This window comes from Giraffa tippelskirchi, chromosome 1 (genome assembly GCF_054371585.1).
Source record: "Giraffa tippelskirchi isolate mGirTip1 chromosome 1, T2T-mGirTip1v1.2.pri, whole genome shotgun sequence".
Lineage (NCBI taxonomy): Eukaryota > Metazoa > Chordata > Mammalia > Artiodactyla > Giraffidae > Giraffa > Giraffa tippelskirchi.
The window spans coordinates 86,592,467-86,616,258 of NC_137275.1; the positions used below are offsets into that span (position 1 = coordinate 86,592,467).

At 37.7% G+C, this 23,792-nt stretch overlaps 2 long non-coding RNA genes across 6 annotated transcripts in view; one reads left to right on the forward strand and one right to left on the reverse strand.

Moving 5' to 3' along the window:
- The window catches only part of LOC145503464 (uncharacterized), a 55,060-nt gene extending 42,011 nt beyond the window's left edge, over nucleotides 1-13,049 (reverse strand). For 2 of the 4 annotated variants that reach the window (XR_014051471.1, XR_014051473.1), the window contains exons 1-2: nucleotides 12,420-13,049; nucleotides 9,602-9,734 (exon numbers count right to left, since the gene is read on the reverse strand). This is a non-coding gene — a long non-coding RNA (uncharacterized LOC145503464). Of the gene's footprint in view, nucleotides 1-9,561; nucleotides 9,735-12,419 lie in introns of all 4 variants that reach the window. The other 2 variants (XR_014051472.1, XR_014051470.1) reach the window with 1 other exon arrangement.
- A 73-nt stretch (nucleotides 13,050-13,122) lies between these two features.
- The window catches only part of LOC145503465 (uncharacterized), a 276,939-nt gene continuing 266,269 nt past the window's right edge, over nucleotides 13,123-23,792 (forward strand). The window contains exons 1-3 of one of the 2 annotated variants that reach the window (XR_014051474.1): nucleotides 13,123-13,454; nucleotides 15,258-15,428; nucleotides 15,528-15,608. This is a non-coding gene — a long non-coding RNA (uncharacterized LOC145503465). Of the gene's footprint in view, nucleotides 13,455-15,257; nucleotides 15,429-15,527; nucleotides 15,609-16,769; nucleotides 16,810-23,792 lie in introns of those variants that run through there. The other variant, XR_014051477.1, reaches the window with a different exon arrangement.

Here is a 23,792-nt window from a genome sequence, read left to right on the forward strand (position 1 = left end):
AGTCTGGTCCACAGGTCAGCAGCAGTAGCAGAAACATCTGGGAACTAGTTGAAAAATAATGTTTTGATTCCCCTTCTCCAGATCTACTGAATCAGACACTCTACAAGTGGAAATCCAGAAATCTGTGTTTTAATCTTCAAGTGATTCTAATGCTCACTGAGGTTTAAAAACCTCTGCATTAGAGACATGGGTCTATTTATCAAAAGGCAGCTAATGTAATGGAGCAGTGCTTCTCAAACATGACGTGGATGGGAATTAATCGTAGGTCTCTGATGAGACTATAAAGAAACATTTCTAAGAAACTCCCAGGTAATGTTGCTGCTGCTGTTCTGTAGACTACATTTGATTGCAAGACCCACTGATAAAATCTACGGAGAGATCTTGTTAGGAGATGCCAAGAAAAACAGGCTAAATGGAGTGACCTTGGTGAGTTTGGCCCAACACTGAGGGAGACTGACTAGACTTGGCTTTATTAAGGATCTTGATAGCTTCCACAAAGGAGGGCCTTAGTCTGAATCCAGGATTCTAAGAAAGGTGATCTGGCATGAAAGTTCAGTGAATAAGGAGGAAAGAGAAAAGAATGTGAGTTTTAGACTTACGCCAGATTAGGTTGTATAGTTTGACATTGCATAAAGGGCCTGCTTAGTTGCTCAGTTGTGTCAGACTCTTTGCGACCCCATGGACTTCAGCCTGCCAGGTTCCTCTGTCCATGGGATTTTCCAGGCAAGAATACTGGATTGGGTTGCCATTTACTTATCCAGGGAATCTTCCAAACCCAGGGGTAGAACCCACGTCTCCTGCATTGGCAGGTGGATTCTTTACCACCGAGCCAGCTGGAAAGTCCAATCTCTTCTAGTAAGTTTTGGAAGAAAGAGATACACATTTGAACTTTCCAGAAGCCTTACCAGTGGACAAGTGGAGAAAAGTATACTTATAAAAGACAGGAAGCAGGGGCAAGTCATGTTGGTGGAACCAAGCTTAGAAAGCCCACAGTTTGGGAACTGCTGTGTGACCTTGGGCAAGTTACCGAATGTCCTTAGTTTTCTTTTATCTAAAATGTGATTAAAAATAGAATCTATATTACAAAATTTTTGTGAAGTTTAATTAGTGAAAATGTTCAAAGTACTCAAAAGAGTGACTGGCACAAAATAAAACTCAGTAAACTGTTTCTTCCTCCTTTTCTGTATCTTTGTCTTCACTTTAAACTTATCATCATTGTTACTACATCTGCCACATTTTGGATGATAAAAAGTTAGGTGGTGGAGAAAAAATTATGGTGACTGAGAAAGGGCTCTTTGAGAAAGGGGAGCATTAACCAAAATAAGGAATCCTTTTGTCAAATATTTTTATAAAAAGAAATGGAAAGTCTCTTTATGACTAGTCCCAAACGATATATGTGTGTTTTAGTTGCTTAGTCATGTCCGACTCTGCAACCCCATAGACTGCAGCCCACAAGGTCCCTCCGTCCAGCCCACAAGGCCCCTCCGTCCAGCCCACAAGGCCCCTCCGTCCATGGAACTCTCCAGACAAGAACACCAGAGTGGGTTGCCATTTCCTTCTTCAATAGGAACTATAGAAAGAAAGAAAGTGAAGTCGCTCAGTCGTGTCTGACTCTTTGCGACCCCATGGACTGTAGCCCACCAAGCTTCTCCATCCATGGAATTTTCCAGACAAGAGTACTGGAGTGGGTTGCCATTTCCTTCTCTACAAAGGATATGTACTGAATGCAAAGTTATCATTATTAGATTTACCTTCAGAAGAATAAAGGTAGTAATGTTTTAATGATATTTGAGAGAAATAGCAAGTTAGCGTTAGTTCACTTTCTTTTGGCTTTTCTGAGGTTAATCAGAGGTCAGAGTTCCTGTCCAATTCATCTTTGACATGGTGAGCTACTGCAGAAAATGGAGAGTTCCTTAGGGGAGCATGTTGTTGGGTTTTCTTTCTTCTTGTCATTCTTTGAAGCAAAGTCATCATTATATCAGTCTTCTGTAGGAAAGAATTGGTAAAATAATTTCTGCAATAATAACTGAAAATATGAGAATATTTGGTAAGTTGTGTCTGACTCTTTGCGACCCCATGAACTACAGCACGCCAGGCTTCCCTTCCTTAACTATCTCCCTGAGTTTGCCCAAACTCATGTCCATTGAGTCGATGATGCCATCCAACCATCTTATCCTCTGTTGCCCCCTTCTCCTCCTGCCTTCAATCTTTCCCAGCATCAAGGTCTTTTCTAATGAGTCAGTTCTTTGCATCACGTGGCCAAAGTATTGGAGTTTCAGCTTCAGCATCAGTCCTTCCAATGAATATTCAGGGTTGATTTCCTTTAGGATTGACTGGTTTGACCTCGTTGCTGTCCAAGGGACACTCAGGAGTCTTCTCTAACACCATAGTTCAAAAGCATCAATTCTTGGGTGCTCAGCCTTCATTATGGTCCAACTCTCACATCTGTACATGACTCTGGAAAAACCATAGCTTTGACTAGATGGACCTTTGCTGGTAAAGTGATGTTTCTGCTTTTTAAGCTGTTGTCTAGATTTGTCATAGCTTTTCTTCCAAAGAGTTCTGAGGTAAGAGGCAGAGAAGGAGAGTTTTATCTGAAATTTTATACTGATCTTTTAACATGTCCTCATGATTATATATTTAGTATTGGATTGATTTCATTTCTGAAAACATAGACTTATTACCACAAAATAAAATAGAATTTTTTTTGTTTGTTTGTTTATTGATCTCAACTTATTTCTTCTGTTCAGAAACACTTATGGTCTAAAATGACAAGCTAATTTAAAATACCTCAACACACATACACATGACTCTAGTGTCTCTGTCTTGCTCTCTGTGTCACACACACAAACACACACACATACAATATATTACTGATGATTCTTAGCATTAATTTTTATTTGCATAAAACTTTGTGTTTCAACACGTTACACATTCAAAGCCTCAATAAAAAATGTTTAAAAAAATCCTTGAAAAAAATGAATTAGTTGGAATTTTTTAAGCTTTACTAAGTTTTCCCCAAAATAGGTCTTTAAAATCAATATCTATTGGTAATCTTATGTTTTTAAGAAAAGTACCTTTTTGATGCATTATTAGGCAGAATTTCCTCACAGCCTTCAATGAAAGCAGTGTGAGAGAACAATATACATAAATCTCTTACCCAAGCAGAACTTTTGTCTTACCCAGTGGTTCAAATAACCAGCTATATTTAACTTGTATGGTTCATGTAACAGTAAAACAAACAAATGGCCCTCTCAAAAGTTACATCCCGCATTATATAAATATTCCTCTTTAGTACATTGTAGCCTGCCTGACCACAACATATTATATCCTTTCAGCCACAAAGTAAGTACTCTCCTTACTGAGTCCTAGACCTTGTCATTGACTTACCTCAAATCCCAGTAATACAGTCTGTGCCTATAAATTAACAATATTTAATTAATATCCTGAAAGTATTTTATGATCAATTAATGTCTAACATAGCCAACAATGGCAAATGCAGTGGATCATCCTAAATGAATTAATTATTTTGTACTTCAAAATTTATATGAAGACAGTGATGAAAGACTGCTCTGTTAGATCCACATTTATCCAGCTGATGTGTGAAGTTCCCACAAATTTGGCAGAGAATTTTTGTGACACTCTTGGCAACCTGACTATGTGAAGCAGGATGGATTCTACCTTGTCAGTCATGTTGCAGTATAAGCAGAAGAGCACTCACAAAGCTCAAAACCAAAAAACTGTTGTTGTTGTGTTAGTTGCTCAGTCATGTCCGACTCCTTGCGACCCCATGGACTGTAGTCCACAAGGCTCCTCTGTCCATGGGACTCTCCAGGCAAGAATACTGGAGTGGGTTTCCATTTCCCTCTCCATTTAACAATGGTAATAATTTAATAATAATAAAATAATAATGGTGATAATAAAAATAAATATCCCAAGAATGAGACCCTTCAATACCCTTAACCTCAGTTTACAGGATCCGTTATCATTAGTTTCTCTACCAATTTATGACCTCAATTCTGCCATTATCAATTATCCAAAATAGTCATTCTTGATGAGAGTGAAAGTATTCAGGAGATTCTCCAAGTGCACAATGACAGTGTAACCCAATGACGACAAAACAAAACAAAGAAAAACCCAAAACACAGACACAGACACACACACACACACACAAACCCTTCTATACTGTTGACCTTTTTGCAAGTCACTTTTTAAAATTTTTTTTCAGTTTACTCATGGAGATAAATAGACAAACTTCCTCCCTTTCTGAGAGAAGGTACCAAGTGAACCTTCTCTCTTCCTTCGGTAATTAATAAATAAGGTTTGAACTTCTCAGAATATAGGGGAAAAAACAAGTATGCCTTATCCCTAGAACTGATCTTTGGGTTATAAATTGTTTTGTTCAGACCTGATATAGATGACTTTCAATTTGCAAATAAATAAGGTACTAATTAGAGTAATAACAACATTCTAGAATATCAAGAACTCAACCAATTTTATACACTTAAGGTGGGATCAAATGACCCATGTTTATAGGAATTCACTGAAAATAGAATTAAAGTGTATAGTTATTAAATCCCCAGATTCAGATTGGTTCCAAGTCTTCAACCCTAATACCTACCCATAGGCTGAGGCTCAGCTTTAGTTCCCCAGGCTCAACTGAGTGGTGATGACTACTCTTCCTCCCCATGATAACCTACTTATGTCCTACTCTAGTTCAGAAAATGGGGCTTTTGACTGGTTCCCTGAGTCTCATAATTGCATGACACCTCACCTACGAGCTTCACAGGACAGATGCCACCAGAGGTTGTAAATGTCTTTAGACTATCACTGGCCTCAACGATGGATTCATATTTTTCCTTTCCATCAGCCTCAGAAATGCACTAAATTTTTTTCAATATGTTTTACCCATAATTTTGGGGTGTTTTGTGGATAGATAAAGCTGTGGCAGGCAAACATGTTAGCTTGTAAGGAGACTGGAAGATCTGAGAGCCTTCACAGTTCTTAAAAGTACTTAAATACACTTCATATGATTATTTGCTTTAAACTTTTATTTTTATTTATTTATTTATTTTGATTACCTGACCAGCTACTACTGCTCCTACATTTATCAAATAAGAGTACATTCACTTTACTCACTATGGTAGTTTAAGGCCTTCCCCTCACCCCCACCGCCTTTTCTTTTGCTTTTTTTTTAAAAAAGAAAAAAATACTTTCTCTAGTTGGATTGAGAAGGCATTCAGAGTACTTTAAGTGTCTCAATAAAGTTCCTCTCTACTGATCCCCAATTTGATGATCTACCTTTAGGCTAGAAGATAGCTCATTTAGTTGTTTACTAGTTCCTTTGTGACAGTTTCTACTCAGTTTTCCATTCCAAAACCCCCAACATCAAATATTTCTCCCAAATGAATTATAAAAGCAAACATTGTTGAGTGCCCACAACTCATAGTAATTTATCTTCTTTGGTATTAACTGTGGGTTTTTGTAGATGCTGTCGATAAAGTTCCCCTCTATTTGTAGTTTGCTGAGAATTTTGATCTTGAAGAGACATTTAGTTCAGTCACTCAGCTGTGTCCAACTCTTTGCGACCCCATGGACTGCAGTACACCAGGCTTCCCTGTCCATCATCAGCTCCCGAAGCTTGCTCAGGCTTATATCCATTGAGTGCGTGATGCCATCCAACCATCTCATCCTCTGTCATCCCCTCCTCCTGCTTTCAATCTTTCCCAGCATCAGGGTCTTTTCCAGTGAGTGAGTTCTTTGCATCAGGTGGCCAAAGTATTGGAGCTTCAGCTTCAGCATTAGTCCTTCCAATGACTATTCAGGACTGATTTCCTTTAGGATTGACTGGTTTGGTCTCCTTACTGTCCAAGGGACTCTCAAGAGTCTTCTCCAACACAGCAGTTCAAAAACATCAAATCTTTGGCACTCAGCTTTCTTTATGGTTCCATCTCTCACATCTGCATATGACTACTCTAAAAACCATAACTTTGACTAGACGGACATTTGTTGGCAAAGTAATGTTTCTGCTTTTTAGTATGCTGTCTAGGTTTATCATAGCTTTTCTTCCAAGGAGCAAGGGTCTTTAAACTTCATAGCTACAGTCACCCTGTGCAGTGATTTTGGAGCCCAAGAAAATAATCTGTCACTGTTGCCATTTTTTCTGCATCTATTTGCCATGAACTGGTGGGACTGGATGCCATGATCTTAGTTTTTTGAATGTTGAGATCAATAGATGTTCAGTTAAGTTCACTTCAGTCACTCAGTCGTGTCCGACTCTTTGTGACCCCATGAATCACAGCACGCCAGGCCTCCCTGTCCATAACCAACTCCTGGAGTCTACACAAACCCATGTCCATCGAGTCGGTGATGCCATCCTGCCATTTCATCCTCTGTCATCCCCTTCTCCTCCCGCCCCCAATCCTTCCCAGCCTTAGGGTCTTTTCCAATGAGTCAACTCTTTGCATGAGGTGGCCAAAGTATTGGAGCTTCAGCTTCAACATCAGTCTTTCCAATGAACACCCAGGACTGATCTCCTTTAGGATGGACTGGTTGGATCTCCTTGCAGTCCAAGGGACTCTCAAGAGTCTTCTCCAACACCACAGTTCAAAAGCATCAATTCTGCGGCGCTCAGATTTCTTCACCGTCCAACTCTCACATCCATACATGACTACTGGAAAAACCATAGCCTTGACTAGACAGACCTTTGTCTGCAAAGTAATGTCTCTGCTTTTAAATATGCTATCTAGATTGGTCATAACTTTCCTTCCAAGGAGTAAGCATCTTTTAATTTCATGGCTGCAATCACCATCAGCAGTGATTTTGGAGCCCCCCAAAACAAAGTCTGACACTGTTTCCCCATCTATTTCCCATGAAGTGATGGGACCAGATGCCATGGTCTTAGTTTTCTGAATGTTGAGCTTTAAGTCAACTTTTTCACTCTCCTCTTTCACTTTCATCAAGAGGCTCCTTAGTTCTTCTTCACTTTCCGCCATAAGGGTGGTGTCATCTGCATGTCTGAGGTTATTGATATTTCTCCCGGCAATCTTGATTCCAGCTTGTGCTTCATCCAGCCCAGTGTTTCTCATGGCATACTCTGCATACAAGTTGAATAAGTAGGGTGACAATATACAGCCTTGACGTACTTCTTTTCCTATTTGGAACCAGTCTGTTGTTCCATGTCCAGTTCTAACTGTTACTTCCTGACCTGCATACAGGTTTCTCAAGAAACAGGTCAGATGGTCTGGTATTCCTGTCTCTTTCAGAATTTTCCACAGTTTACTGTGATCCACACAGTCAAAGCTTTGGCATAGTCAATAAAGCAGAAGTAGATGTTTTTCTGGAACTCTCTTGCTTTTTTGATGATCCAGTGGATGTTGGCAATTTGATCTCTGGTTCCTCTGCCTTTTCTAAAACCAGCTGAAACATCTGGAAGTTCATGGTTCATGTATTGCTGAAGCCTGGCTTGTAGAATTTTGAGCATTACTTTACTAGCGTGTGAGATGAGTGCAATTGTGCGGTAGTTAAAGCATTCTTTGGCATCACCTTTCTTTGGGATTGGAATGAAAACTGACCTTTTCCAGTCCTGTGGCCACTGGTGAGTTTTCCAAATTTGCTGGCATATTGAGTGCATCACTTTCACAGCATCATCTTTCAGGATTTGAAATAGCTCAACTGGAATTCCATCACCTCCACTAGCTTTGTTCATAGTGATGCTTTCTAAGCCCACTTGACTTCACATTCCAGAATGTCTGGCTCTAGGTGAGTGATCACACCATCGTGATTATCTGGGTCATGAAGATCTTTTTTGTACAGTTCTTCTGTGTATTCTTGCCACCTCTTCTTAATATCTTCTGCTTCTGTTAGGTCCATACAATTTCTGTCCTTTATCGAGCCCATCTTTGCATAAAATGTTCCCTTGGTATCTCTGATTTTCTTGAAGAGATCTCTAGTATTTCCCATTCTGTTATTTTCCTCTATTTCTTTGCATTGATCACTAAGGAAGGCTTTCTTATCTTTCCTTGTTATTCTTTAGAATTCTGCATTCAGATGGGAGTATCTTTCCTTTTCTCCTTTGCTTTTCGCTTCTCTTCTTTTCACAGCTATTTGTAAGGCCTCCTCAGACAGCCATTTTGCTTTTTTGCATTTCTTTTCCATGGGGATGGTCTTGATCCCTGTCTCTTGTACAATGGCACGAACCTCTGTCCATAGTTCATCAGGCACTCTGTCTATCAGATCTAGTCCCTTAAATCTATTTCTCACTTCCACTGTATAATCATAAGGGATTTGATTTAGGTCATACCTGAATGGTCTAGTGGTTTTCCCTACTTTCTTCAATTTTAGTCTGAATTTGGCAATAAGTAGTTCATGATCTGAGCCACAGTCTGCTCCCCGTCTTGTTTTAGCTGACTGTGTAGAGCTTCTCCATATTTGGCTGCAAAAAATATAATCCATCTGATTTCGGTGTTGGCCATCTAGTGATGTCCATGTGTAGCGTCTTCTCTTGTGTTGTTGAAAGAGGGTGTTTGCTATGACTAGTGCGTTCTCTTGGCAGAACTCTAGTAGCCTTTGCCCTACTTCAGTCTGTACTCCTAGGCCAAATTTGCCTGTTACACCAGGTGTTTCCTGACTTCCTACTTTTGCATTCCAGTCCCCTATAGTGAAAAGGACATCATTTTTGGCTGTTAGTTCTAAAAGGTCTGGTAGGTCTTCATGGAAACGTTCAAATTCAGCTTCTTCAGCATTATGGTTGGGGCATAGACTTGAATATTGAATGGTTTGCCTTGGAAACAAACAGAGATCCTTTTGTCGTTTTTTGAGATTGCATCCAAGTACTGCATTTCGTACACTTGTTGACCTTGATGGCTACTCCATTTCTTCCAAGGGATTCCTGCCCACAGTAGTAGATATAATGGTCTTCTGAGTTAAATTCACCTATTCCAGTCCATCTTAGTTCGCTGATTTCTATAATGTCGATGTTCACTCTTGCCATCTCCTATTTGACCACTTCCAATTTGCCTTGATTCATGGACCTAACATTCCAGGTTCCTTTGCAATATTGCTCTTTACAGCATCGGACTTTGCTTCTATCACCAGTCACATCCACAGCTGGGTATTGTTTTTGCTTTGGCTCCATCCCATCATTATTTCTGGAGTTATTTCTCCAGTCATCTCCAGTAGCATATTGGGCACCTACTGACCTGGGGATTTCCTCTTTCAGTGTGCTATCTCTTTGCCTTTTCATACTGTTCATGGGGTTCTCAAGGCAAGAATATTGAAGTGGTTTGCCATTGCCTTCTCCGGTGGAACACATTCTGTCAGACCTCTCCTCCACGACCCGTCCATTTGGGTGGCCCCACATGGCATGGCTTAGTTTCATTGAGTTAGACGAGGCTGTGGTCTGTGTGATCAGATTGGCTAGTTTTCTGTGATTATAGTTTCAGTGTGTCTGCCCTTTGATGCCCTCTCGCAACACCTACCGTCTTACTTGGGTTTCTCTTACCTCTGATGCGGGGTATCTTTTCACGGCTGCTCCAGCAAAGCACAGCCGCTGCTCCTTACCTTGGACAAGGGGTATCTCCTCACGGCCGCCCCTCCTGACCTTGAATGTAGAGTAGCTCCTCTCAGCCCTCCTGTGCCCGCGCAGCTGCCAGTCCTTGGAATAGATGTTAGATTTTGCCAAATGCTTTTCTTCATCTGTTGCAATGACTGTGTGGTTTTTTTTTCTCATTAGCCTATAGATGGATGGATTACATTAATTGATTATTGAATGTTGAACCAGCTTTGCTTATTTGGAATAAATCCCATTTGGTTATGGTGTATAGTTTTTATCTAAGTAAGTTTCAAGTTGCTGATATTTTGATGAGAATTTTTGCATCTGTGTTCATGAAAGATATTGTACTGGTTGTATTCTTTTTCTTGTTATTAAGGAACTAAGGCTATCCTGGTTTCATGGCATGAGTTAGGAAGTATTTTCTCTGCTTCTATCCTCTGAAAGAGATTGTAGAAGTTGGCATAATTTCATCTTTAAATGTTTGGATAATTCACCAATGAAGCCATCTATGCCTGGTGCTTTTTGTTTTGGAAAGTTATTAATTGTTGATGACATTTCCATAATAGTCATAGGACATTCAGATTGTCTACTTTTTCTCATTTGAGTTCTTTCTTGTATGAAAGATTTAAACTGTATCTTTCAAGGATTGTTTTATTTCTTCTAGGTTATCAAATTTGAGAGCCTAGAGTGGTTCATAATAACCTTTTATTATCCCTTTCTGTCTACTAAGCTTGTAGTGATTTCCCTACTTTTATATCTGTTACTAAAGATGCAGAAGTTTCCTCAGCTGAAGATCTAAGTTGCCCAGCTACATTTCTGATACCAGTAATTGGTGTCTTCCTTCCCTTTTTCTTAATTAACTTGGCTAAAATCTTATCAATTTTATCAATATTTTAAAAAATTAGTTTTTATTTCTGTTGATTATACCTATTGATTTCCTCTTTTAAATTTGATTGATTTCTGCTCTCATTTTTATTATATCTTTATTTCTGCTTACTTTGGATTTAATTTGCTCTTTTTCCAGCATCCTAATATGAAAGTTTAGGTTATTAATTTTTGATTCCTGTTTTTTTTCTAATATGTACATTCAATGCTCTAAAATTTCCTGTAGGCACTGCTTTCACTGTATCCCACAAATTTTAAGTGTTGTTCTCATTTTCATTTAGTGCAAAATACTTTTAAATCTTTTGAAATGTATTCTTTAACCCATGTGTTATGTAGACATGTGTTCCTTAATTTCTATGTATTTTGAGATTTTCAAGCTATCTTAATGTTACTGAGTTCTGGCTTAATTCCCTTGGGTCTGAGAGCAGACATTTTATGATTTCTGTTAATTTAAATATGTTAAGATATGTTTTATGACCTAGAATGTATTCTGTCTTGGTGAATGCTCCATGTGAGCTTGAGATCAATGTATATTTTGCTGTTGTTGGGTGAAGTGGTCTATAGATGCCAATTATATCTAGTCAATTGATAGTGCTATTGAGTTTAACCATGTACTTGGTGATTTTCTGCCTACTGGATCCATCCATTTCTAATAGAGTTGATATCTCCAACTATAATAATGGCTCCTTGAAGTTCTATAAGGTTTTGCTTCAAGTATTTTGACATTCTGTTTTAAGGTATATACACACTGATTATTATTGTCTTCTTGGAGTATTGACCCTTTTATAATTATGTAACACCCTCTCTATTCTTGAACATTTTTCTTGCTCTGAAGTCTGCTTTGCCTGAAATTAATATAGCTATTTTCAGTTTCTTTTGTTTAGCAATAGCAGGGCATATCTTTATTCTTCTCTTTCTTTTAATCTATATGTATCTTTATGTTTAAAGTTGACTTCTTGTTGGGAGAATGAATTAGGAAGTATTTTCTAATACTTCTAATCCTGGTAAAAGTATTGATATAAAATTGGAATGATTTCCTCCTTTTAATGTTGGCAGAATTCATCAGAGAATCTATCTGGGCCTAATGCTTTATATTTTAGAAAGTAACTAATTATTGATTTAATTTCTATAATTGACATAGGTCAGTTTGAATTGTTTATTTCTTACTGTGTGAGTTTTGGCAGATTGTATCTTTCAAGGATTGGTCCATTTCTTCTAGTTTATGAAATTTATGGGCATGAATAGCTTTATTTTAAAGTGGATTCTGTAGACAACTTGTATTTGGGTCTTGTTTTTTGATCCATACTACAATCTCTGTCTTTTATTTGGTTTATTTGACTATTTACCTTTAAAGTGATTATTGATATATTTGAATTAGTATCTATTAATACTTTGTTACAGTTTTCTGTTTATAGCCCTTGTTCTTTTGTTCCTATTTTTGTCTTCTACTGCTGCCTGAATTTTTGTGTCTTTTTGATTTTAATCAAAGATTTTATAATTCCAGTTTCTGTCCTTTTCTAGTGTATCAGTTATGCTTTTTCTCCCCCCATTTTATTGCTCTCGAGTTTGCAGCAAACATTTACAACTAATCCGAGTCTACTTTAAAATAACACTGTACCTCTTCATAGCTAGTGCAAATACCCTATAATAACAACATATTCCTAAATGCTTCCTTCCATTCCTTGTATCACTGTTGTCATTCACTTCACTTATATATAATTACACACACACATATATACATTCACACACAAGGATCTTTGCATAATCAGATACATTGTTGCAATTATTTTGAGCAAACTTGTTTGTGATTAAGAATAAGAAAATTAAAGTTTTTATTTTACTTTCACTTATTCTCTGATGAATGAAGATCTATGATTCTTTATCGAGATCTGAGTTTCTTGCTTATATTATTGTCTTTCTTTCTGAAAAACCTCTTTTTAAAAATTTTTAAAGGGCAGGCATACTGTCATCAAATTCTCACCTTTTGTTTGTGGGAGAAATTCTTCATTTCCTCTTCGCTTCTGTTCACAAGGTATAGAATTCTAGCTTAGTGGTTTTTCTTCCTCTCATTACTTTAAATATTTAATACATTTTTTTTTACTTGCACGATTTCTGAGAAGTCAAGATGTAATCCTTAACTTTGCTCTTCTATAAATAAGATTTTTTTTCCCCTCTAGTTCTTTCAGAATTACTTTTTTATCTTTGATTTTCCAAAATTTGACTATGATATACTCAGATGTAGTTTTGTTTTATTTTGTGTTTTTGGCAGTTGTCCTGTTTGGTGTTTTTTGAGATTCCTGATTCTGTAGTTTGGTGTTGGAGTTAATTTGGAGGAAATTCTTCATCTTGTTGCTTCAAATATTGCTTTTCTTCCTTGCTTCCTCTCTCTCTTCCCTCCCTCCCTTTCTGGTATTCCCATTACACATATTTCACATTTTTTATAGTTGTTCCTCAGTCCTTGAATATTCTGTTCCATTTTTAAAGTCGTTTTTTCTCTTTGCTTTTCAGTCTTGGGAGTTTCTATTGACATATTCTCAAGCTTAGAGATTCTTTCCTCAGCTATGTCAGATCTACCAATGAGCCTTTCAAAGGCACTCCTCATTCCTTCTATGGTGTTTTTCTAGAATTTTTTTCTAGAATTTCGTTTTGATTCTTAGAATTTCTCTCTTGGTTACAGTATTCCTTTGTTCTTGCTTGTTATCTACTTTTTGTGTTAGAGTTGTTAGCATGCTAATCAGTTATTTTAAATTCCTAGTTTGATAATTCCAATATTCTTGCCATATATGACTCTCTTGGTTTTGTCTTTTCAAACTATATTTTTTGACATTTTGTTATGCCGTGTAAAGATTTACTGACAGCTGGGGATCTTCCCAGGTGGCTCAGTGGTAAAGAATCTGAATGCAGGAGATTCAAGAGATGCAGATCTGATTCCTGGGTGGGAAAGATCCCCTGAAGGAGGAAATGGCAACCTACTGTAGTGTTCTTGCCTGGGAAACCCCACGGACAGAGGAACCTGGTGGGTGCAATCCATGGGGTCACAAAGAGTCAGACACAACCGAACAACTGGGGATGGCTCGTCATGGACATGACATAGTGGGTAAAGGAACTGTGATAAGTGCACTTTAGTAAAGTGATAGTAAGGTGTTAGAGGAGGGGAATTTCTGTAGTCCTATGATTATATCTCAGTCCCTGGACTGTGAACTTCACAATTACTTCTCAGTTTTGCCCCAGCTTACCCATATGTAGTGGGACAGAGACCTAGAGTTGAGTACTTGGTTCTCCTTATGGAAGGACAGAGGGAACTGTAGTTGAGATTTCTTTCCCCTCACATAGATCCAGCGAGATTTGGGTATCCCTTCCCCAGGTAGGTTAGGATCTAATATAACCCAGCAGATTAGACTGTGGCAGAGTAATTGTGTCTGAGGGCAGACCTTGTTAGGAAGAACAGAATACTCTGGCATATGTCAAAATGGTACTGTCACTTTCCGACTAGAGGAATCAACAGGGAATTTTCACTATGAGGACCTGGTAAGGTCTGTGGAGATAAAATGCACAAAAGTGGAGTGGGGGCAGCTACTATGACTGGGTTCTCCTGCAGATGAAGGCAATTTTTTTCGAAAGATTTTATAGAGCACTTTTAGACTTGTAGTGAAATTGAGAGGAAGTTATATGTTCCCTGTCCCCACACATGCTTGGCTTCCCTTATCAGCAATATTACCCATTGGCATGATACACTTGCTACAATTGATGCATCTACACTGATGTATCATTATCACCCAAAGTCTGTAGTTTACACTAGTGTTCACTCTCAGTTCACTATGGGTCCTTTGCATTTTTTAACCCTTAGACTTGTCTACAGTGAGCCTCCAGCAATTCATCAATTACAGTTCAGGTTTTCCTACCTGACATAGATTCCCCTTGGAGGGTTCTACTGATGGGTTTCCAAATTATTGTGATTCTTGTACCTACCTGTCTGTCTCTTCAATTTGGGCTTTGCCCTGTGTCCTCCTCACTTCTCTGATGAGCGTAAGAAGAGCTTCTGATTTTTCAGTTTGATCATTGTTTTTAACTTGTTGTTAGGGCAGAGAGTTGACTTCTAATCTCCTAAATTGCTAGATTGGAAACCAGAAGTCACCACAACTTTTTATTGTTTGCCTTTTAACATTTTAGCCATCCTAGTAGGTGTGGGGTGTGTGGCTGTAGTTTTGATTTGCATTCTCTTAGTCACTAATGATATTCAACATGGTACATATAATTTTAAGGAGCACTTACAAGATTTTTTATTGAGCTGAATTTCATTGTTTTATGATAAGCAGATGGAGTCTTTAAGTGATTGGATTATCTCCCATTTAATTTTGCCAGCCAGCTTCCATTTAGATACTTTTGAGAGATCTTTTTCTTACTGGTTTTGATTAGCCTTCTAGATTGAGCTCTTCTTCACAAAACATGTGGGGTAAGGAATGAGCAATAGATTCTTAAGCTTGTGTCTCATTGTCACTAATACGCATTTTAGCCAGGCAAATGTTGATAGAAAGTGATCAGAAAAAAATCTGGATCTAATAGGGAAGGTTGAGATTTTGAGAGTGTCTATTATGTTCTGTTTGGGCCTGCTGTTTCCTGGGGAAAACGCCCTTCCATCAGTTCATGTCATCTTGATGATGCTTACAATCATGCCTGCTCCTCATCCACCTACAGCCTCCATTCCCCAAACTACAGGGATGAACACAGAGCACAGAGCTCTGATGTGGCCAATTGTACTGTATAACACACATCTTTTTAAAAATCATATTGTCCTGACACCATCTCTCCTCCATTTCAGCATATACAGCTTCTTCAAAGTCTTCGAGATCTTTGAGGGAAAAAGTTGGCTCTGTAAGCAAGTGATAAATGCAAAATATTAAATTTGGCATGATTTTAGGAATATCATAACCATGTCTCAGTGAATATACTCGTACATCTCCAATTCAGTCATGCCTTTATTTCTTTCCAGGTGAGTTGTACCTTTTGGTGAAGATGTTGGCTGGAAGCAAACTGCTAAAATATTATTTCACACATGTGATTAATTTGTACTCATCCACTTGTCTTACAGGCAATTCAGATTTCATGGCCTTGTTCAGCCAGCATTGGACATATGTGTCACTTCTTCACTTCTATGTCAAGGTGACAAAAGGTAGTATGAGTTTAAGACTTACTTTAATGTGTATATGTGTAAACTATTGAAAGAAAAAACAAACCATGTCAAATATCTACAAAGTATGTTAGCTGCTCAGTCACTTCTGACTGTTTGCAACCCCATGGACTGTAGTCCACCAGGCTCCTCTGTCCATGGAATTTTCCAGGCAAGAATACTGGAGTATTTCCTCCTCTAGGGGCTCTTCCCAACCCAGGGATCAAACCCTGGTTTCCCGCCTATAAGAAAAGTGGTAATTTCAAAAGTATCAGGAGCTACTCAGATAAGAGGTCTTTGAGAGAAGGGGATATGTGTTTGTTTTTTTTTTGTTTCCTTGATGGCAGATTGAAGAGTTAACCACGCCGGCATGATCTCCCTTGAAATCAGGTTGCTAGTGAGTTGGCTAACAAAGGGCATGGACGTGTGTGGAGCTTCAGTCCCCTATTGAGCACTTAGTGCCTCCAAACACGTGATTTCATTTTGTCTTACAAAGAGCCCTCTGAAGAAAGTATGGTGATACCGTTCTTGTAGGTTAGCAATCTGAGGTTCAGTGATCTTAAATAAATTGATTAATTTTTTTTCCTCTCTACCCATCTCACCCATATGCTACTCTGTGAACAGCTACAGTGCTGGCTGTACAATAATCATCCTGGTGAATTGTTTAAAATGTAAATTCTGGAACTCTCACTCCTGAAGATCCTAACTTGAATAGGTTTAGCTTAGATTCAGGTATTCTTCCTTTATGCCAAATTGATTCCATTTACATAGCCAAGTTCGGAACATCTCTGCTATACCCCACGACCTGAAACTGGTTTAGGGAGTTCATTCGGTTTCATCTCTTACTGGGGATTATTGGAAAAGGCTGTTCAGAGAGTCCTGTGTTGAAAGGGCTCTGAGGCTGATGGGAAAGTATTCTGTGATCCATTAGTGATGGCTGTGATGAGGCCAGATGGAGGGAGCAGAATCCTCCTGCCAAATATCAGCCAACTGTGATCTAGATTGTGACAGTTGGTAGGTGGGTGAGGAGGGGGGGGGGAAGGAAAGTAGGGAATATCAGTTACATTTTGATTAAAAAGTGTCTGGGAACATAATAAATATTTTATCCAGCTCTATGTAACCCTCTCAGCTATATCAGAAACCTGAATGTTGCTCTTGGAAAAATACTAGTGATGACCAAAATACAGACAGCCAAATAAAGGAGGTGAGCCAAAACACTGTCAAATCTCCAAGATCCTGAATTCCTGCACTGCCCCAGTCTCATGGGAATGCCTGCGCCAGGAATACCGGGAACTCTGTGTGAGAGCAGCTGTCATGTGCTCATGTTCTTTCTGTTGCAATCTTTTTTGTGGTAGAAGAATATGTGCCCCTATGCATTTCAGCAATGGATCAAATATTTCTTATTATTTTAAATATTTCAGGAGAAAGTATTTTATATTTTCAAATGTATTTTATAGTTTTGAATTGTGTATGCTTATTTTTCATATTTTATTACTCAATTTTGATTATCAGATATATTGCATTGTTTTTGGAGAAATCAGTTTGGAAGTTGGGTCTGATAAATACATACCTGAGTAGATACGATGGCAGTCCTTTCTTAGATATATTCATGGAAAGATATGGATAAAGCTGTGCCTGTAACTAGAGAAAGGCTTCCTTTTAGGGTTTAATTATCTGTGACAGTATAGTCTTTTTTAAGGGAGAACTCTGTTCTTGGGAGTCACTTAGTCCAGGAGAACTGTGCACACAGCTTCTTCCTGTAACACTAGAAACAGGGGTCCTGCAGTCCTTATTATTTCAGTGACCATCAGCAGGTAAGCTATGCAGAAAGGTTTATTTCTATTCCCATCAGCTAATTCTTAATTTTGCTTTCCTTGTTTACTTTGTTACTTCCTTGTGGACATTGTTACTTCCTTCTGTCCGCTTGGAGTTGGTCATAAGGTCACTTTCCACAGCCGGTGTCAGGGATGACCTTTGAACTGCTTAGTTATCTCACTGCTTTTAGAAAAGTTGTGAAAGACTTTATATAACAAATATAAAGAGAAAGATGTTGCAGTTGACTAGTGATATCTATCATTAGATCTGAACTGGGAAGTTGTAGCACATGATTAGTATATTTACCACCTTTGATTCATGTCAGTAACACTGGCTAGGTGAATGAAAAATAAAATATATCAGTCATGGTGTTGTTAGTATCAGCATGAAGGTGGGAAAAAGAAAAAAAAACTGAACAAGAGGAATAGCATGTAGTGTCTGGATGTTATTTCCACAAAACCCAAACTGAGCCTTCATAAATCTTTACAATGCCAGAATTATTGAAAATTTAAAAATAAAATTAATAAATACTTATAGATATAATTGCTAAATGAATTTTTAAAATATATTTGACTTTGAATTATACATGCATTTTTTTGTCTTTATTAAGAGCAATGTTCCCCATTTCAAAATCCATAAGATGTGAGTTCCTAGAAAAATCAAGTTGGAAAACTAATGTATTACTTTGCCATTCATTCATCAAGACCTGGAAATTGGTCATTACTTTGGTAAACAGTTTGAAGTTCCAACAGAACCCTCGGTTTTATCCTTGTAGTAACTGAGACTCAGTGGTTCTAAAGATAATTACTTTTATTGTACAAGCTAACTGGAAAAGTGCTTAATAATTGTCACTGCTTCAGAGATTGGATTTTGTAGCTACTTTTTTTTTTTTTGCTAGCACTACATTCAGATACTTTTGATGGAGAGAGCTAGAGTAACATTGAAGAATTGTTCACAGTTACTCACACGAGGGATTTTTACATTTGTAAACAAAAATTACCTTTCTCAAAGCAAATACCAAGAGAGTATTTTAACCTGTGTTACACAATATAATGCATTTCTGATATATTCTGGGTGAATGGGAAAACTAATTGACTGAGAGAAAACTTAGTGTTTGGCAGACTAAATAATAAGGAATGAAAAAGTAAGGCCAGACAATAAAAATGTTTTGTGCAATGATGCAGTGGGATTTTTAAATGAAATTTCCCATTTGTCTCAAACTGGAAAACACACTGAACTCTCAGTATTTCCTGAAGGGGTTGGAATGTTTTTTGTTTTTTGTTTTTTGGTCCCTTTGAAAGCATTACATTTAAGGCAATGAGCAAAACAAGGAAACCCTCTAAATGGCTGATTGGGAATCTAAGCTGAAGCCAAGGCACATATTGAAATTAGAACTACCATTGCCTTACCATGGCTTGATTTCTGGTTTTCTCATTAGATGTCATACATGTGTTTCCTGTTGTGCTTACTAAAAAGAATATCTTATATCAGATCACATTTCCCACAAATACCAACCGAGAACTAATCTCCCAGCTTTCAAATTAACTTTTAAATGTGATTGAGCATCACATTGTAAAAGGAGAAGGAATGGTTATTTAATAAATGGTCCTGGGTAATTAATTAACCACTTGGGCTACACTTTACATTGTGGGGAAGAGAAAGAAAGGGAAGGGAGAGGAAGAGAAGGAAGAGAGATAGAGAAAGAAAGAAGGGAAGTAAGGAAAGGAGGAAAGATGGAAGGAGGAATGAGAAAAGGAAGAAGGGAGACAGGAAGGGAGAGAGGGAGAGGTAGGGAAGAAGGAAGGAAGACGAGAAGAAAGGAAGGAAGAGAAAGGTAAGAAATTCCAGAATTGTTAGGGAAGCAAATGTTAAGCATGAAACCACAAGAAAGAGAGGGGAAAATGTTTACTTTAGGACTCCTGATTTCTAAGTAACAAACTAAATCACAAAAAATGACTTCACTACAGAAAAACTGAAAGAACAAATCACTGTCAGAAATTGTCAGTCAAGAAAGAAGCAAATAACAAAGTGAGAAAATATCTATGTCAAATAGAATAAACTAGGGATTCACAGCCTAAACATATAAGGGATTACTAGAATACATAAGAAAAAAGATCCCAACAGCTTGAAGAAAATAGCCATAGAGTTTGTTCATAGTTCTTTCAAATACATATTGCAAATAAGATGAAATATTTCACTTCAGTGGTAAGCAAAGAAATGTAAACTGAAATGTTATTGTGACTAAATACTTAGGAAACATAGATATACTAAGTAACTAGGATTTGTAGAATAAGAACACTCACACACAGTGTCAATTGCCATACATATTGAAGGTATCCAAAAAGTTCATAAGTTTTCCAGTTATTCCCATTATAGGAACCTATCCAGTGAAACTGTCATGTATGCATATTGTTATTCTAATACTATTCATGATAAACAATCCAAATATCCAGTTGTAAGAAATGTTTACATAATCTAATCAACCACTGTGTAACCCCCAAACCAGCACTACCAGCGTCACCAGGCAAATTGTTAGAAATGTACATTCTTGGCTGTATTTGACACCTATTGACTTGAAAATTAGGGTAGACCAAGCATTCACAAAGCCTTCAGGATAATTCTGATGCATACAAAGGCTTGAGAATCACCAGTGTACTGGAATATTAACAGACATTCAAAATGTTTTCAAAGAACATTTAGCATGGAAAAATTTGTAAAACCTAATATTAAATGACCAAAAGGAGAATAAAATTTGTTCACACTTAGTATGATCATAGGAATTATGTATAACATGATTTCTATTTTGTAAATATTAATATATATCTTATATTTAAAAGTAAAATCATTCACATATATGTATATTCACATAAACACACATACTGGCAGATCAAAATGCTAGTCTCAGTATATCAGAGGAGGTAACTTTGAATTACTTCTTCTTTGCATCTTTAGGTACTTTTCCAAATTCTCTTCTATGATGACATGTTATTTTTTACTATCAATAAAAGATCTTGGCCACAAACATTTTCACATGTATGTGTAAATACTCAATACCCCAAGTTTCCCGTAACCCTAAGTGTTTACTCCTCTTTCATAAGGGCATTGGTTTATTGCAAAGAGAGACCCTTTCTTCAGTAGCAGGTGGTGTTTTATCAGTCAGGAAAGCAGTAAGATGTGGTACTTGGGTTGACCTAGCCACAGGCAGGATGTGGCTGCAAGAGCAGAACTATAGGTCTTTGAGCAACAGCCACATCCTCCTCCCACTCGTTCTTTTTTTAGCTGTTGGCAACTCCCAGGATTCTGACGTTTACCAAAAGTTCATGTTGTCTTTGTATCACTGTCATACCCTCTTCTTTCACTAGCGTTCTTAAGATAATCTTATTAAGGAGCACAGGGCATAGAAATTATGGAAATATTAAGCATGGGGAATCTCAAATAACTAAGTTCATTTATCCAGAATGTTCTAGCAGGGTAATACCAAGCAGAAGCGATAATCAAGTAGAAGTGATAATCAAGTAATTTATCTTCCTATGTTAAAAGTTATCTGTCCTTTGTTATCTCAAAATATCATTGGAATTTCTTCTCTAGTTGACTTCAATTTACAGCTCTTTGAGCGCACAGAAGGTTCAACATGTTCTGCTAGTACTTGGACAATGTAGTGGATCTAACATTGTTTACAATGGCCTTAAAAGTTCTTAAGTGTTGGAAACATTTTAACTGTCATAGAAAATAAATATTGTAGCAAGTATGTCCTTACTTGTCCAAATCACTGAAACAAGATAACTTTTTTTTGCTTCCTGCTCATGTTAACACAGCAGAAAGATTAGGGGACAGCCCCAACTTCTCCAGATTAACAGCTGCCTGAAAGTAGCATATGTAGGGACTAAGAAGAGGTATCATTCAGCTTTTATGTCACGATCTGCCTCAGCCTCCATAGTTTTACATTGGAGAATTCTGTGAATAGAAATATAGTTCGAATCCTTAGCTAGGTGCAGGAACTGTTATGATTTGAATGAACAGTGGTGTTAAACAACAGTGAAATTCTAAAAGAAATATCCCCAAGTCTCATAGAAAATCGGAAAGACTGTACTTTTATATAGTGAACTTGAGTGTTAAATACACTTACTAAGCCTGCTTAATGGCAACAGGCTTAGATTTCCTGTTATTCAAAATGCATATTATGAATAGGATCAGAGACTGATTTTGAAAACCTAAAATTCCTCAGATGATGTTTCATGTTTTGTGCATGTAGACATTGCCATCTGAATGTTATGTCTCTGCCCTCATGTTTTATTTCCAAGGTCATTTTCGTAACTTCCTACAAATGTGCTTTGTGTCTCTGAGATATAAATGTTTGACTAAGTTTGGAAATACTCAGAAGGTTTTCAAAAGAAACCTACGTGATGTGTGGAAACTGACTGCGATGTGTAAATGATAAAGATAAGGTGTGTGTACAGAAAATAGAACAAAGGTAAATACAGCGAGGATCAGGATGGGAGGCCCAGTCAAAAACGAGAAACTCCAAACACCTGTGTTTTGTCAACAGTGGCTTGGCAACTAGAATAGGAAGAACAGAGGAAGTTAAACCCATGCTGGTTTCCAGAAGTCAGCTACAAAAAATGAGCTCCTAGGTTTTATGGCTTTGGTAAACAATAGATTTGCATAATGCTTCCTCAATAATTCTGTCAGGAAAAGTGTTGAGCTAGAAAACAATGTACAGTTGTGCCTCTTTTGAAAACCAGCTCTCCAAAAGGCCAGCTGGTAATTAGGGAGAAACTGAAATGTTGGGAAAGACAGAGGATGTAATGAACTATTATCAGACCATCTTGACTACAAGGTAATTGTAAATACCAATATGTTTGGAAGTCTTAGGTCTCCCCTGGTGGCCATATTATAAACTGATTATCTTATAGGAACAAGGGCTTCTCTCATTTCAGGGACTACCTCCCTAGGGTTTCCTTGTTTGTTCTGATTTTGTAGCTTCCTTTGAGTTTTGTTTCTAAGGCTTGGGTGACTGCCATTTGGTTTCTCTTCAAGAAGAATCAACAAACCACTTAACACTGAGTTCTTTTCTAGCTTACGCATGCATCACTACTCCCTATTGATCTCAGGATGTGGGATTCCCCATACACCTTTTGAACAAAATCCTCTATTTCAGCAAATGGATAAGAACCCTCATCTACTTCATTCATTCCACTGATTTCATTGCAACAGTTATTCCCACAGGTGATTTCAACACATGCAAATATAGGTTTCTACTTTTCAACACTTGATTCAGAAAATGGGCCAGTAGAATAATGCACCACTGAAAGCCACCTCTTCTACCCTCCAAATGTTGCAACAATCCCATCCCCACTTTTAGGTTGAACACTAAGATACTGACGTTAAAAGGGCTTGCAAACTCAAAAGCATCTAGTGCTCAGGTGGGTAATATAACTAAACATTGGTGTTGAAAGGAGTGAAGTGAATGTGGATGACTATGGTGAAGTGGCAAGTCTGGCCTAAAAAGGGGTCAGCAGCTATCCAGCTCCTAAAAATTGTTGCCGTGTAGTAAACTAGCCCCGAAAATGTTGGATCTCCTGGATTTTCAATAAAAGTAAAGTTAATTTTTTTTTAAAAAATGTCAGTTTTATGAGCATAGAGATGACTTTTCAAAGGTAGTAATGAAGTGTAAATTTTAATGTTATCATAAGGGACAAACAAAACACTTCCGTGAACAGAATTTATCTTATGAATTACCACATTTGAGCCCTACCTTAGTCTCTAAAGCCATGCTGTCCAAAAGAAATATGAGTTTACATGTGTGACTGAAAATTTTCCACTGGCTCCATTAAAAAGTAAAAAGAAACATACAATTAATTTTTATATTTTATTTAACCTAGTTATCCACACTATTGTCATTTTTCATTATAAAAATTATTAATGAGCTCTTTTGCACTCTTTTTGTGTGTTTAGTCTGAGGTTTAGTATGTATTTTATGCATCCAGCATATTTCACTTTTTACTGGCCACAGTTCAATTGTTTAATAGCCATATGTGGCTGGTGGCTCCATATTGGACAGCACACCCTAAGGCTTAGAGTAACTGCTCTTTCACATGTATAAAGACTGGGCAAGTCCTTGATTAGAAAAAGTATCATGGTCTTTGGGCATCAGAACTCCCTTTGTTCCTGCCCAACAAGCTACTGCTGTCATTTTGGCAACATCCTGTTGTAGCTGCCAGCGTAGTTACAGGAGGCAAACAGAAGGAGGGATATGTTCAAGGGATACATTTCCCAAGGAAACAGTGTAAGGAACTTTGGCTCTTGCTTGACTTAAGGTGAAAAGAAATCATTGGAGTGTCTTGGGAAGTCACTTAACACGTATGACTTTTC